At 36.3% G+C, this 12,750-nt stretch overlaps 1 long non-coding RNA gene across 1 annotated transcript; it reads right to left on the bottom strand.

The window, feature by feature from the left end:
* Nucleotides 1-592: 592 nt before the first annotated feature.
* LOC131606801 (uncharacterized) lies at nt 593-12,381 on the bottom strand. Its single transcript, XR_009285051.1, has 3 exons — nt 12,118-12,381; nt 1,336-1,456; nt 593-797 (listed from the first exon to the last, which is right to left on the bottom strand). It is a non-coding gene; the product is annotated as an uncharacterized LOC131606801 (long non-coding RNA).
* Between the last annotated feature and the right edge of the window lie 369 nt (nt 12,382-12,750).

Here is a 12,750-nt window from a genome sequence, read left to right as displayed (position 1 = left end):
TGACACTGAATCGACATTATGCCATCGAGACAATAGTTTACACTGCAGAAAATCTTTAAAGTATACTATGCAAAAACTCAATAAATCAGACCGGATCTGGCGGGGGAAGTGAGTAAATTATAATGGCGTCCAACAGTGTAAGATGCGAAGTATATTTCAATATTAATCTGCTGCAAGCATACAGTACTGCAACGAAATAAAGAATATAAAAACTTGACTTACTATCAAAAAATAGTGCTGATTTCAGAAGCAAAACATTAATACAATTTATAACTGTCCAATTTTCCAAAACATTAACCTTTCTTATATTACAAAACAATTCCTAGATATTGGCCAAAGTGGTCTATAATCTTTCACCTACAATCATTTTACAGCATGATTATGATATAGAATACAAATAATAAAGTACAACGTAACCGGGCCATTATATAAGACATAAAATAACATAGAAACTTGATCTTATCATCTTGCAAGCATGTTTGTCAATAGACCATAAAAGAAAGATTCACAAAATAGAAAAAAAAATATATCATCCACTTTCTAAAGGTGAACAGAGTTGTAGGTATTTTGAAATAGCAGATACATTTCTATCGATAAGTATACCCACTCAAAAGAAGAAACAACGGAATAGTGATCATTCAGCTATATCTAACCAGATTCAATACAATATACTCCTAAGTTTCTGAGAAAGAAAATGTTCCATCAACCTTAAGTTTCACTGATCCGAGAAAACCTGCCTTAACCTTCACTGGCAACTTTAAAGCATTTAGAGCCTCCATGGAGACAAAAAAGCAAACCTATGTAAAAAAGAATTAAACTCAAAATCATATATACATATTACAGAGAGAAAATTACTGAGAGAGATTTTTTCATCTCAAATTGTGACACTTTTTAAAAGGCCAAAATTAAAAGTTTTATTAAGCATTAGGCATAAGATATGCCATTAATACACAATATATGCTACCTAACATCATAACAGCATACTGCAGCTTGCATTTGAGCAAGGCTAATGTCTTGGAACTACATACTAAGGCATACCTTCCTATTAAATAAAAAATATAAATATTTTTAGAAAAATTAATACTAAAATTTTTTGTTTTTCAGAATTGGTATTACTATGGGAAGACAGTGGCAGAACAACCAGCATGGAATATAGCAAAAGAAAATGAAGTTTATTTGGTTGTAGTGAACCCAGTTTTGGTCCTTGGACCATTACTACAAGAAACCATTAATGCTAGTACAATTCACATCCTCAAGTATCTCAATGGTGCAACAAAAAGTTATGTGAATGCAACACAATGTTATGTTGATGTTAAGGATGTTGCATTAGCACACCTTGTTTATGAGACAAATTCTGCTTCTGGTAGATACACTTGTTCTGAAACTTCTGGTAGATTCATTTGTTCAGAAACACCATCTGCAACAACCATCCTGCAAACTGCAGCACTGCTCTAGTCTGACCAAACGAAAATAAACAAATGAGCCAAATAAATAAATCTCAATCAACCATGAAAACTGAGATAGCAGGGTGAATTCTGTTGTGAAAAACGATGTCAAGAACAAAATATAATAGGAATTAGGGAAGATAAGAAGAACACAAGAATTGGTTATAACTGCTATTCCTTTACTTTCTCTTAAAACAAGATTACAAGTTTACAAGAATAACAAATAACCTCTCTCACCCTAAATTAGGATTTGCAGCTTAGCAATAATGAGAGACTAGTATGCTATTTATAATAAAACCTAACATACTAAATAATGGGCTTTTTCCACAAGGCCCATTACACAAGCCAACTTAATAAACAAGCTAACTTAACAAATTAGGGTTTAAACACTAAAACCTAATTTAACATGCTAACGACCCTAGCATCTTCGACACAAGCATGTGAACAACCTTCGACTTCATGCTTAATCCTGTCGAACCAAGAAGCTACCCTTCGACCATACTAGAGTTCGATCCAATATCTCACAAATCTCTACCTTGGATCTAACTTTACAACATCAAGGGAACAAACTAGCTTTCTTCATGCAGCTTTATCAACTGCATATAGTGGAAAAACTTGCAACTCGACAATGTCTTGGTGATCATATCAGCAGCATTGTCTTCAGTCGAAACCTTCAGCACTTGGACTTCTCCACGCTCGATTACTCCTCTGACGAAATGCAGCCTCACATCAATGTGCTTAGTTCTCTCATGATAGGCTGAATTCTTCGACAGGTGTATTGCACTTTGACTATCACATTTAACAGTGATACCTCGACCTTGAAGTTTCAGCTCCTTCGCAATACCTTCAAGCCACAATGCTTCTTTCACAGCTTCAATTAGGGCAATATACTCCGCTTCACTGGTTGATAGGGCAACAACCTTCTGAAGTGTTGCTTTCCAACTATTGCAGTTCCAAACATAGTGAAAACATATCCAGAAATAGATTTTTTGGAATCCATACAACCTGCATAATCAGAGTCGACATATCCTTCTATTACTGCTTTACTATCTTCACCCAAGGCTCCACCATAAATTAGGACTCTATTCAGAGACCCATTTATGTACCTTAAAATCCACTTCAATGCTTGCCAGTGAGCCTTTCCAGGGTTCGCCATGTACCTGCTTACAAGACTTACTGCATATGTTATGTCGGGTCTAGTACAGACCATAGCATACATCAAAGAACCAACTATATTAGCATATGAGATGCTATTCATATAGGCTCTTTCGACATCAGTACTGGGACACTGATCAATACTCAGCTTGAATTGAGGGTTTGTTGGAGTCACAACTGGCTTCGAATTCGACATACCAAATTTTTCGAGAATCTTCCGTAGATATGCCTCTTGAGATAAGCATAACTTCGACTTCTTTCTATCTCTTCGAATGTCAATTCCAAGAATCCTGGAAGTAGCTCCCAGATCCTTCATATCAAACTCCTTATTGAGTTCAGCCTTCACCCTCGTCACATCTTCAACATTGTTGATTGCTATGAGAATATCATCCACATAAAGCAACAAAATAACAAATGAATTACCAGGTCGAAATCTGAAGTAAACGCAGTGGTCGAACTGACTTCTAATGAAATTTATGCGTGCCATGAACTTGTGGAATCTCCTATTCCATTGCCGAGGAGATTGTTTCAGTCCATACAAAGATATCTTTAACTTGCACACATATTCTTCCTTCCCCTTTTCGACATACCCTTCAGGTTGCCTCATCAGGATCGTTTCATCTAGATCACCATACAAGAACGCAGTCTTCACATCCATCTGTTCTAGTTCAAGATCGAACTGTGCCACCATGACAAGCAACATTCGAATAGACCTATGCTTCACAACAGGAGAAAACACATTATTGAAGTCGACACCTTCTTTCTGAGTGAAACCCCTTGCAACTAACCTTGCCTTGTATCTTTTCGACGTCACTCCTTCAATTCCTTCCTTAACTTTGAAAATCCATTTACAGCTGACTAACCTTACCCCAGCAGGTTTCTTGATCAGTTCCCAAGTATGATTATCATGAAGATATTTCATCTCATCATCCATGGCCTTCAGCCATTCAGTCTTATTTTGACTCCTCATAACTTCCTTGTAGTCTCTAGGTTCTTCGTCTAGAACCTCACTTGCAAAGATTAAGGCATAAGATATAAGATCTGCATATCCAAGTCTCTGAGGTGGCTTGATGGCTCTTCTCGACCTATCTCTTGACAATAGGTAGTCATTGACAGTTTCCTCAATTTCCTCAGCATCTTCTGCTTCTTCTTCGACTTCATCAGGGATATGCAATTCAGCATCAACATGCTCCACCTCAACAGGAATCTCTACCTGTTCCAGCTCTTCGTCAGATGTTTCTGCATTTTGACTAGCATCAGTTTTCTTAAAAGCCATTTCCGCTTCATTGAAAACTACATCTCGACTGGTGATACACCTCCTGTGACCTGGCTCTAGGCACCATAGCCTATAAGCTTTGACTCCTTCAGGGTATCTGTTGAAAGTATTTGTGGGTAAATATTTTCTGTAATATATCGTATCCACAGGGATTGGTTAATATCACTGCCGTTCTATAGTTGTTTATTTTGAGTTAGGAAATTTGGTTTGGTTTGTCTGATACTTCTAATAATATCAAAAGCAAATGATAAAATACAAGCGAGTAAAGGATTTTGTGTTAACAATTAAAGAAAGATGTTGAGTCTTTAGGGTTCATCAACCTAATCCTATACAATTATCAATTAAATCACAATAGAATAATCCTTTGAATCATTATCTTCACTTATCCTCAAATAAGATTCCATGTCTGCAAATCAAATTAGATAACTTTTACCGGTATGAGATTCGATCTCTCCAAATCACAATAACGATAATAGTAATTAAGAATGATAATTATGAAAACCCAATTACAATTTCATCTCTGCAAATTGCAATTGAATCAATATAGTAACCTAGGGCAAAAGTTAAATCCTTTCTTTCGATCAAAGATTCAACGATAATGTAAGAATAAAAGCAAGGTTTCTTATTGATAATGAATTCAAACAATTGTTCACAGGAATTAATCAATGGTATTGTATATTCATAGGTTAACTACTACCTTAGACTCAACAAAAGGGATTTAGCTCTCCATAGACATGAAGAACAAACAAGGTTTCATGGATGGATTCATCTTCATCAAGGGAATGTCTTCAATTGATGTTGAATTCTCCGTCGGATGTTGTTTGCTGTTCTGGATTAGGATTGCTCTCTGAATTTCGCTCCCAAAAGATCTCTACCCCGTTGTTTTTCTCTTGGAATCTAGGGCTTTTTAAATAGAAGTTTTGGGCTTTTAACGCCGAGGCCGCGGCGCGGCATCGGATTGGCGCGGCGCGCTTCAAAACAGAAACTTTGGCGCGGCGCTGGCTAGAACTCCCGCGGCGCGCCCTTGTCAAACTTCATCTTTTTGCTTTGCCTTTGATACTTCTAGCTTCCTTTCCTCTTCATGTTCTTCTTAAGTTCCAATTCAGCTCAAAACCTGCAACAATAACACCCACAAGTGATTCGATTTGCTTTATACATGAACTAAACTTATTCAGTTTAATTCTTTATAAAAACCTATGGATTCATCACAATTTGCATTAGTTTAGAGAAGAAATCACTTATATTAACACATGAATTTACCATTAATTTACTCCTAACAAACTCTCCCCAACTTAGAGTTTTGTTTGTCCCTAAACAAAATCACTTACCTCCAGCAAAGCTTACCGACAATCATGCAACAGGTTTTTCAAAAAGTTTTTTTTTTTTCAAGTGGTTCAATCCAGTAACTAAGTCAAATACTCCTCTTCTACCTGCAAACTCAGAATATACACATGAAACTGACTTTGAAAGCAAATTACATCCAGAAGTTCAAAACACTACACAATTGTAATTGAATCAGCACTAATCACTCTCATCAAAAAGTATGATGAATAAAAGAGGGGTTAAACACTCATCCAAACAATTAAATCAACAAGAATCCATATCATACGTTCACCAAATTGCTCGCATCAAGTCTTGTGGAATCTGAGAATCAAAAGGTCTTTCTATGGTTGTAATGTGGTTTTAGATTCAAAGAAAAGAAGATAATCAAGGGTTGTTCCTAATCTAGGGAAGCATCCAAATCATAACTTATTTCTTTTTCTCTAAAACTCTAATTCCTTTACCTGTCCATATTTTTTTCATTCATTCGTAGCTTGATTCTTCTTTTTCACTTTTTTTTTCAACAACCGTTATATTCAAACGTTGTTCTTTTTTTCAATAACTCTTCTTCTCTTTTTTTTTCAAGCTACGACTTCTTTTATCTTTCACCGATTACCATAAGTACTTACTCTTCTTTTGAATGTGACTCTCCCCAACTTGGAGATCAACCTGTATTCAGATTATATGAATGCTCCCCTACTTTCTAAGAAGGTCAAAGAGAAAACACATCACCAAATTTATGGTTGATGGTCTAAAACAAAACTTTTTATTGAGATCAAAACTCACCAGGTATTTTCCTTGGTGCATATTATGATGCTTATCTTGACCTCAGGCTCAAAGAATGGTTAGCAAAGGATCACACTCTCACAGAAGTAAATAAGTTGTACATTAGAATAGGCTAAAAGAACTCTCAGATTCAAACAATTGCCTAAATCACTTTCACAGATTTCCACAAACGATGCCACAACCGGTTTAGCATGATACGAACAAGGCAAAATAATTGATGGTCTCCTGCATATAGTAAACAATGGAAAGCTTTCCTCTCAATGGTTAAGGCTAAGCTGATCCAATAAAATAGTGTACCATAAAGAGCTTCTGTCAAGTATTTACTAACAACCTAAATTTCATGCACACATTAAGAATTTGAGTTTGAAAATTCATACCTGCCTTGTCATTTTATTGAAAAAGAAAGTGAAAATTTAATTTTCTCAAAAAAAATTACACTCATTACCACTTTCATGCATGTTGCTCCTTTGTCGGTGCTTTGCTTGAGATTCTCATTCTGTTGTGGGACTACTTACTCTAACTGGGGGTACAAACAGAAAAAAAAAACATAAAATTGAACATAAAAAATGCAAAGAGTAAATCCACCCCCAACTTAAACTAAACATTGACCTCAATGTTTCGTAACAAGCTCGAGAGGGTTGACTCACAGAGGGTATTACAATATTACTTGCCTCTTCCTAGCTTTCACCAGAAAGGTTCCCTTATTATTTCCTGAAATAAAAATAGACAAAAATAAATCTTTAGAAGTGTGGGTTACCTCCCACGAAGTGCTTCGTTTAACGTCGCATGGCTCGACGGTTCATGGTTGAATCATCAACCAATGTCTCTTTTCCTTGGTACTTTTCTTACCAATGTGAAGCCCCAAAAGTATTTCATGTTTGCTTGTTTGGTTTCTTCATCCTTAATTCTTACCCCTTCTACTCGCGATCTCTCTTCCTTCATTTGTTTTTTCCTCTCCTCAAGAGAGATAACCTCCTTACCCGTTAATTTCTTCGTCGGTGAGAACCTATCCTTGACAAATGTTGGCTTTAACTTTAAACCCTCTAAAAATGGGATGGTGATTTGCAAACGGCTCAACATTTCCATTGGTCGAAAGCACTGAATCTCCTTCCCTTCTTTATTAGGAACTTGTGGAGGAAGTAATTCCAATGAGAGTTTATGCTCATTTGCATTACTACTCTTCTGCAACTCTAAGTCCACCCTATTCTCTTTTGAAAAAGTTTCAACTTTTGAAGTTTCTAACTCATTCATGACTTCTTTGATTATATCCTCCTTTTTTGTTCCTTCGACTAACACATCATCTACTTTTTTAGGCGGTCTTGGATAAGGTAGCTTCATTGCGAGCTCATACTCAACTTCTATATTTTTCTTGACGTTTCCATACTCTATGTTATCCTTTTCAACAACATCTTCTTTGTCATCAACTTCCTCCTCCAATCTCTTCTTTCCATCATCCTCACCAATCACTTTTACACTCCTTACAAAAGTAGCATTGCAAGTTTCTACATAAGTCGCATGGTTTTGAAAAGTTGAGACTTGACTTACGTTTTGCTCGGTTAAGAATTTGGTAAGTTGAGCATCTCGAATTTCCCGGTTCTGTTGAATGGTTGAAGAGAGTTGCATGAATTGATTCATGGTTTCCTCTAACTCAGAGGGTCCACTTTGATAACCTTGATTATACTGTGAAAGCCCTTGTTGTTGATTTGTCATTGACATTTGTATGTACTGATTCATGATCTCTTCCAACTTAGATTGTCCTCCTTGTTGTTGTGGCGATGATTGAGTGTAAGGTTGAAAGGCTTGTTGTTGATAATCATGGTTAGCCATATGATACTCCATCGTATCTTCCGGTGTGCCCCATCCGCTATCATAAAACTCATTAACTTGAGGTGTGAACTGTGACACACTTTGAAGGAGATACTCCATTTGTTGAAAAAGGATCTCGTTTTGCGCATGAATCGCGTCATTTATATGTGGGTCAAACATTCTGAGAAACAAACATCTACAAGACTAGCAAACAAGTGAAATAACAAGATAAAAAATTTTATACAAAAATAAAAATTAAAAGACTATTGCAATAACAAAATCTAAAATAATGTAATTAACTAAAAATCTAAAATAAAGGAACTAAACAAAAATTCTAAAATAAAGGAACTAAACTAAAAATCTAAAATTAAGGAACTAAACAAAAAAAATCTAAAATTAAGTAATTAAACAAAAAATCTAAAAATAAGTAACTAAACAAAAAAATCTAAAAATAAGTAAATAACTAAAAATAATATAACTAAAAATAAGGAAATAACTCAAAATAAAAAACTATTGCAATGCGTGCAATATTGACACCAATCCCCGGCAACGGCGCCAATTTGTTGAAAGTATTTGTGGGTAAATATTTTCTGTAATATATCGTATCCACAGGGATTGGTTAATATCACTGCCGTTCTATAGTTGTTTATTTTGAGTTAGGAAATTTGGTTTGGTTTGTCTGATACTTCTAATAATATCAAAAGCAAATGATAAAATACAAGCGAGTAAAGGATTTTGTGTTAACAATTAAAGAAAGATGTTGAGTCTTTAGGGTTCATCAACCTAATCCTATACAATTATCAATTAAATCACAATAGAATAATCCTTTGAATCATTATCTTCACTTATCCTCAAATAAGATTCCATGTCTGCAAATCAAATTAGATAACTTTTACCGGTATGAGATTCGATCTCTCCAAATCACAATAACGATAATAGTAATTAAGAATGATAATTATGAAAACCCAATTACAATTCCATCTCTGCAAATTGCAATTGAATCAATATAGTAACCTAGGGCAAAAGTTAAATCCTTTCTTTCGATCAAAGATTCAACGATAATGTAAGAATAAAAGCAAGGTTTCTTATTGATAATGAATTCAAACAATTGTTCACAGGAATTAATCAATGGTATTGTATATTCATAGGTTAACTACTACCTTAGACTCAACAAAAGGGATTTAGCTCTCCATAGACATGAAGAACAAACAAGGTTTCATGGATGGATTCATCTTCATCAAGGGAATGTCTTCAATTGATGTTGAATTCTCCGTCGGATGTTGTTTGCTGTTCTGGATTAGGATTGCTCTCTGAATTTCGCTCCCAAAAGATCTCTACCCCGTTGTTTTTCTCTTGGAAGCTAGGGCTTTTTAAATAGAAGTTTTGGGCTTTTAACGCCGAGGCCGCGGCGCGGCATCGGATTGGCACGACGCGCTTCAAAACAGAAACTTTGGCGCGGCGCTGGCTAGAACTCCCGCGGCGCGCCCTTGTCAAACTTCATCTTTTTGCTTTGCCTTTGATACTTCTAGCTTCCTTTCCTCTTCATGTTCTTCTTAAGTTCCAATTCAGCTCAAAACCTGCAACAATAACACCCACAAGTGATTCGATTTGCTTTATACATGAACTAAACTTATTCAGTTCAATTCTTTATAAAAACCTATGGATTCATCACAATTTGCATTAGTTTAGAGAAGAAATCACTTATATTAACACATGAATTTACCATTAATTTACTCCTAACAGTATCCCATGAACATGCATTTCAGAGCTCTAGGTTCGACCTTGTCTTGCCTAATGTGAGCATAGGCTACGCAGCCAAATACTCTCAGTTTGTCGAGATCTGGTGGATGTCCCGACCAAACTTCTTCAGGTGTCTTCATATCTAACGCTGTCGAAGGACATCTGTTTATCAGATATGTTGCTGTCGAAACAGCCTCAGCCCAGAACACCTTCTTTAGCCCCGCACTAGTCAACATGCATCTGACTCTCTCCAAAATAGTTCGATTAAACCTTTCAGCCAAACCATTTTGCTGTGGAGTACCTGCAGTAGTTCTGTGCCTTGCAATACCAGAGGCAGCACAAAAATTGTTGAATGCCTCATTGCAAAATTCAAGGCCATTGTCGGTTCTCAACCTCTTGACCTTTCTGCCAGTCTGATTTTCAACCAGAGTCTTCCAACTTTTGAAATTCGCAAAAGTTTCATCCTTGCTCTTCTAGATGAATACCCATAATTTTCTGGAATAATCATCTACTATGGATAGAAAATACCTTGCTCCTGAATGTGATGGACACCTTGCAGGCCCCCAAAGATCAGCATGAATGTAATCAAGGGATCCATGTATTCTTTGTTTGCCTTTGTTGAACTTCACTCTGCAAGATTTTCCAAGTACACAGGGTTCACAAAACTTCAGCTTTTCGACTTTGTCTCCACCAAGCAGATTTTGTTTCCCTAATTCGACCAGACCCCTTTCACTGACATGGCCCAATCTCATGTGCCAGATTTTTGTCTTCGACAAAGGTTTCGTGGATGCAACATTTGTCGGACCACTTACAACTTCAGCCTCAAGGGTATACAAGCCTTGTTTCTTCACGCCTCTCAAGACTTCCTTCGAATCCTTCATGACTCTTAGGATACTTTTCTCTCCTTGGAAAACATATCCTTTCTTGTCGAATTCACCAAGAGAAAGTAGATTTCTCTTCAAATCAGGAACATACCTGACCTCAGTCAATAACCTTATTGACTCATCATGGAGTTTGAACCTCACAGATCCAACACCTGCAATCTTGCAAGCCTTGTTGTTTCCCAGCAATACTGATCCACCATCTTGATCACATAATTTCTCGAACAAGTCTTTGTTTGGAGTCATGTGCCAAGTGCAATATGAATCCATAATCCACTCTCTTCTCGAGTCACTGCTTGAAACCACAAGAACATCAGATGATTCGAAATCATCTTGAACAATGGTTGCATTGCCATTATCCTTACCTCCATGATCTTTCAGGCGTTCAGGGCACACCTTTCTTGTGTGACCCTCCTTCTTACAATGATAGCATCGAATGCCAGATGCTTCGCCACTGTAAAAATTTGACTGGCTTTTGCCCTTCTTCTTGTCAAACTTACCATCCTTTCGTAAGAGTTTTCCTTTAACGGCCAAACCTTCGCCAACAGCCAAAGGTTTATGCTCCTTTTGTTCGTTCAGGTCCTTTGAATATAGGGCTGATTGAGCTTCTTCAAAGGTCAGGGACTCCCTTCCATACATGAGAGTTTATTTGAAGTAAGCATGTGATCGAGGCAAAGCGCACAATAGTAACAACGCTTGATCTTCATCATCGATCTTTACATAAATATTTTCAAGATCAAGAATCAGCTTGTTGAACATATCCAACTGCTGAGCCAACACTTTGTCTTCAACCATCTTGAATGAATACAAAGCCTCCTTCAAGTAGAGTCGATTTACCAGCGATTTGGTCATATACAAACTTTCAAGTTTCGCCCATAACCCTGATGCCGTCGTCTCCTTTGATACCTGCCTGAGAACCTTATCACCAAGGCTCAACAAAATTGTGTTGTGTGCCTTCTCGATCATAGTCGTCTTCTCCGCTGCCGTTAATGCAGCATTCATGGCTGCCTCTCCCTTCAACGCTTCCAAACAACCCTGCTGAACCAGTAGGGCTTTCATCTTCAAGCGCCACAGACCGAAATCATTCACTCCGGTGAACTTTTCAATCTCGTACTTTGTTGACGACATCTTCTCCATGCTCACCGCACCAATTTGTTGTGAAAAACGATGTCAAGAACAAAATATAATAGGAATTAGGGAAGATAAGAAGAACACAAGAATTGGTTATAACTGCTCTTCTTTTACTTTCTCTTAAAACAAGATTACAAGTTTACAAGAATAACAAATAACCTCTCTCACCCTAAATTAGGATTTGCTGCTTAGCAATGATGAGAGACTAGTATGCTATTTATAATAAAACCTAACATACTAACTAATGGGCTTTTTCCACAAGGCCCATTACACAAGCCAACTTAATAAACAAGCTAACTTAACAAATTAGGGTTTAAACACTAAAACCTAATTTAACATGCTAATGACCCTAGCATCTTCGACACAAGCATGTGAACAACCTTCGACTTCATGCTTAATACTGTCGAACCAAGAAGCTACCCTTCGATCATACTAGAGTTCGATCCAATATCTCACAAATTCAAATTAATCTCAAGCAAACTCAACCAACATTCCATGTTTCAAGTTGTGGACCAACATTCTACATATAAATGTGTCAAGTGATTAACATAGATATAGTCATCATGACATCAATTACATGTCACTATGATATTCTTCATCATCACTTCTCGCTTCTCTGCCGGAAAAGTATCGATAGTAGATGTACTGTGAAATTATTTGTCATATATTGTTAAGGTTATATCATATATCATATATGTACTAACAATATATGTACTAACAGGTAGAAGTTAGTAGAAACCTATAATAATAATAATCTGAATGTATATGTAGGATACAAAATTGTCTAGTGCCACACAAACTGTGGGATCTAACATCCATGGAATATTAGCTTTCAAGCTTTCCAATTATGTAGCTCGTACAAGAATAGTGCATCCATACTTAACATAAATTAGATCAACCAATTTTACTTATATCTTGGTTTAGTTATAATGCAAATTTAGTTATCAATACCTTTCTTTTCTCTGCCGGAAAAGTATCGATAGTAGATGTACTGTGAAATTTATTTATCACGAAATAATAATAATAAGAAATTATTTATTATGAAAAACCTAACATAAACAACATTATCAAGATCAAATATACTAAAATAAAGAGAAAAGAAAGGGTAAGAATAAAAATCCTAACATTTGTGAATCTCTCAAAGTCTATTTTGCAAGTAAAATAAAGATAAAGCATCAAACTTCAAAGTTGATAATAGAGAATGAGAGAG

This window comes from Vicia villosa, linkage group LG1 (assembly GCF_029867415.1).
Source record: "Vicia villosa cultivar HV-30 ecotype Madison, WI linkage group LG1, Vvil1.0, whole genome shotgun sequence".
Lineage (NCBI taxonomy): Eukaryota > Viridiplantae > Streptophyta > Magnoliopsida > Fabales > Fabaceae > Vicia > Vicia villosa.
The sequence above is the reverse complement of the archived record's forward strand: the minus strand, read 5'-3'. Positions and strand labels throughout refer to the sequence as shown.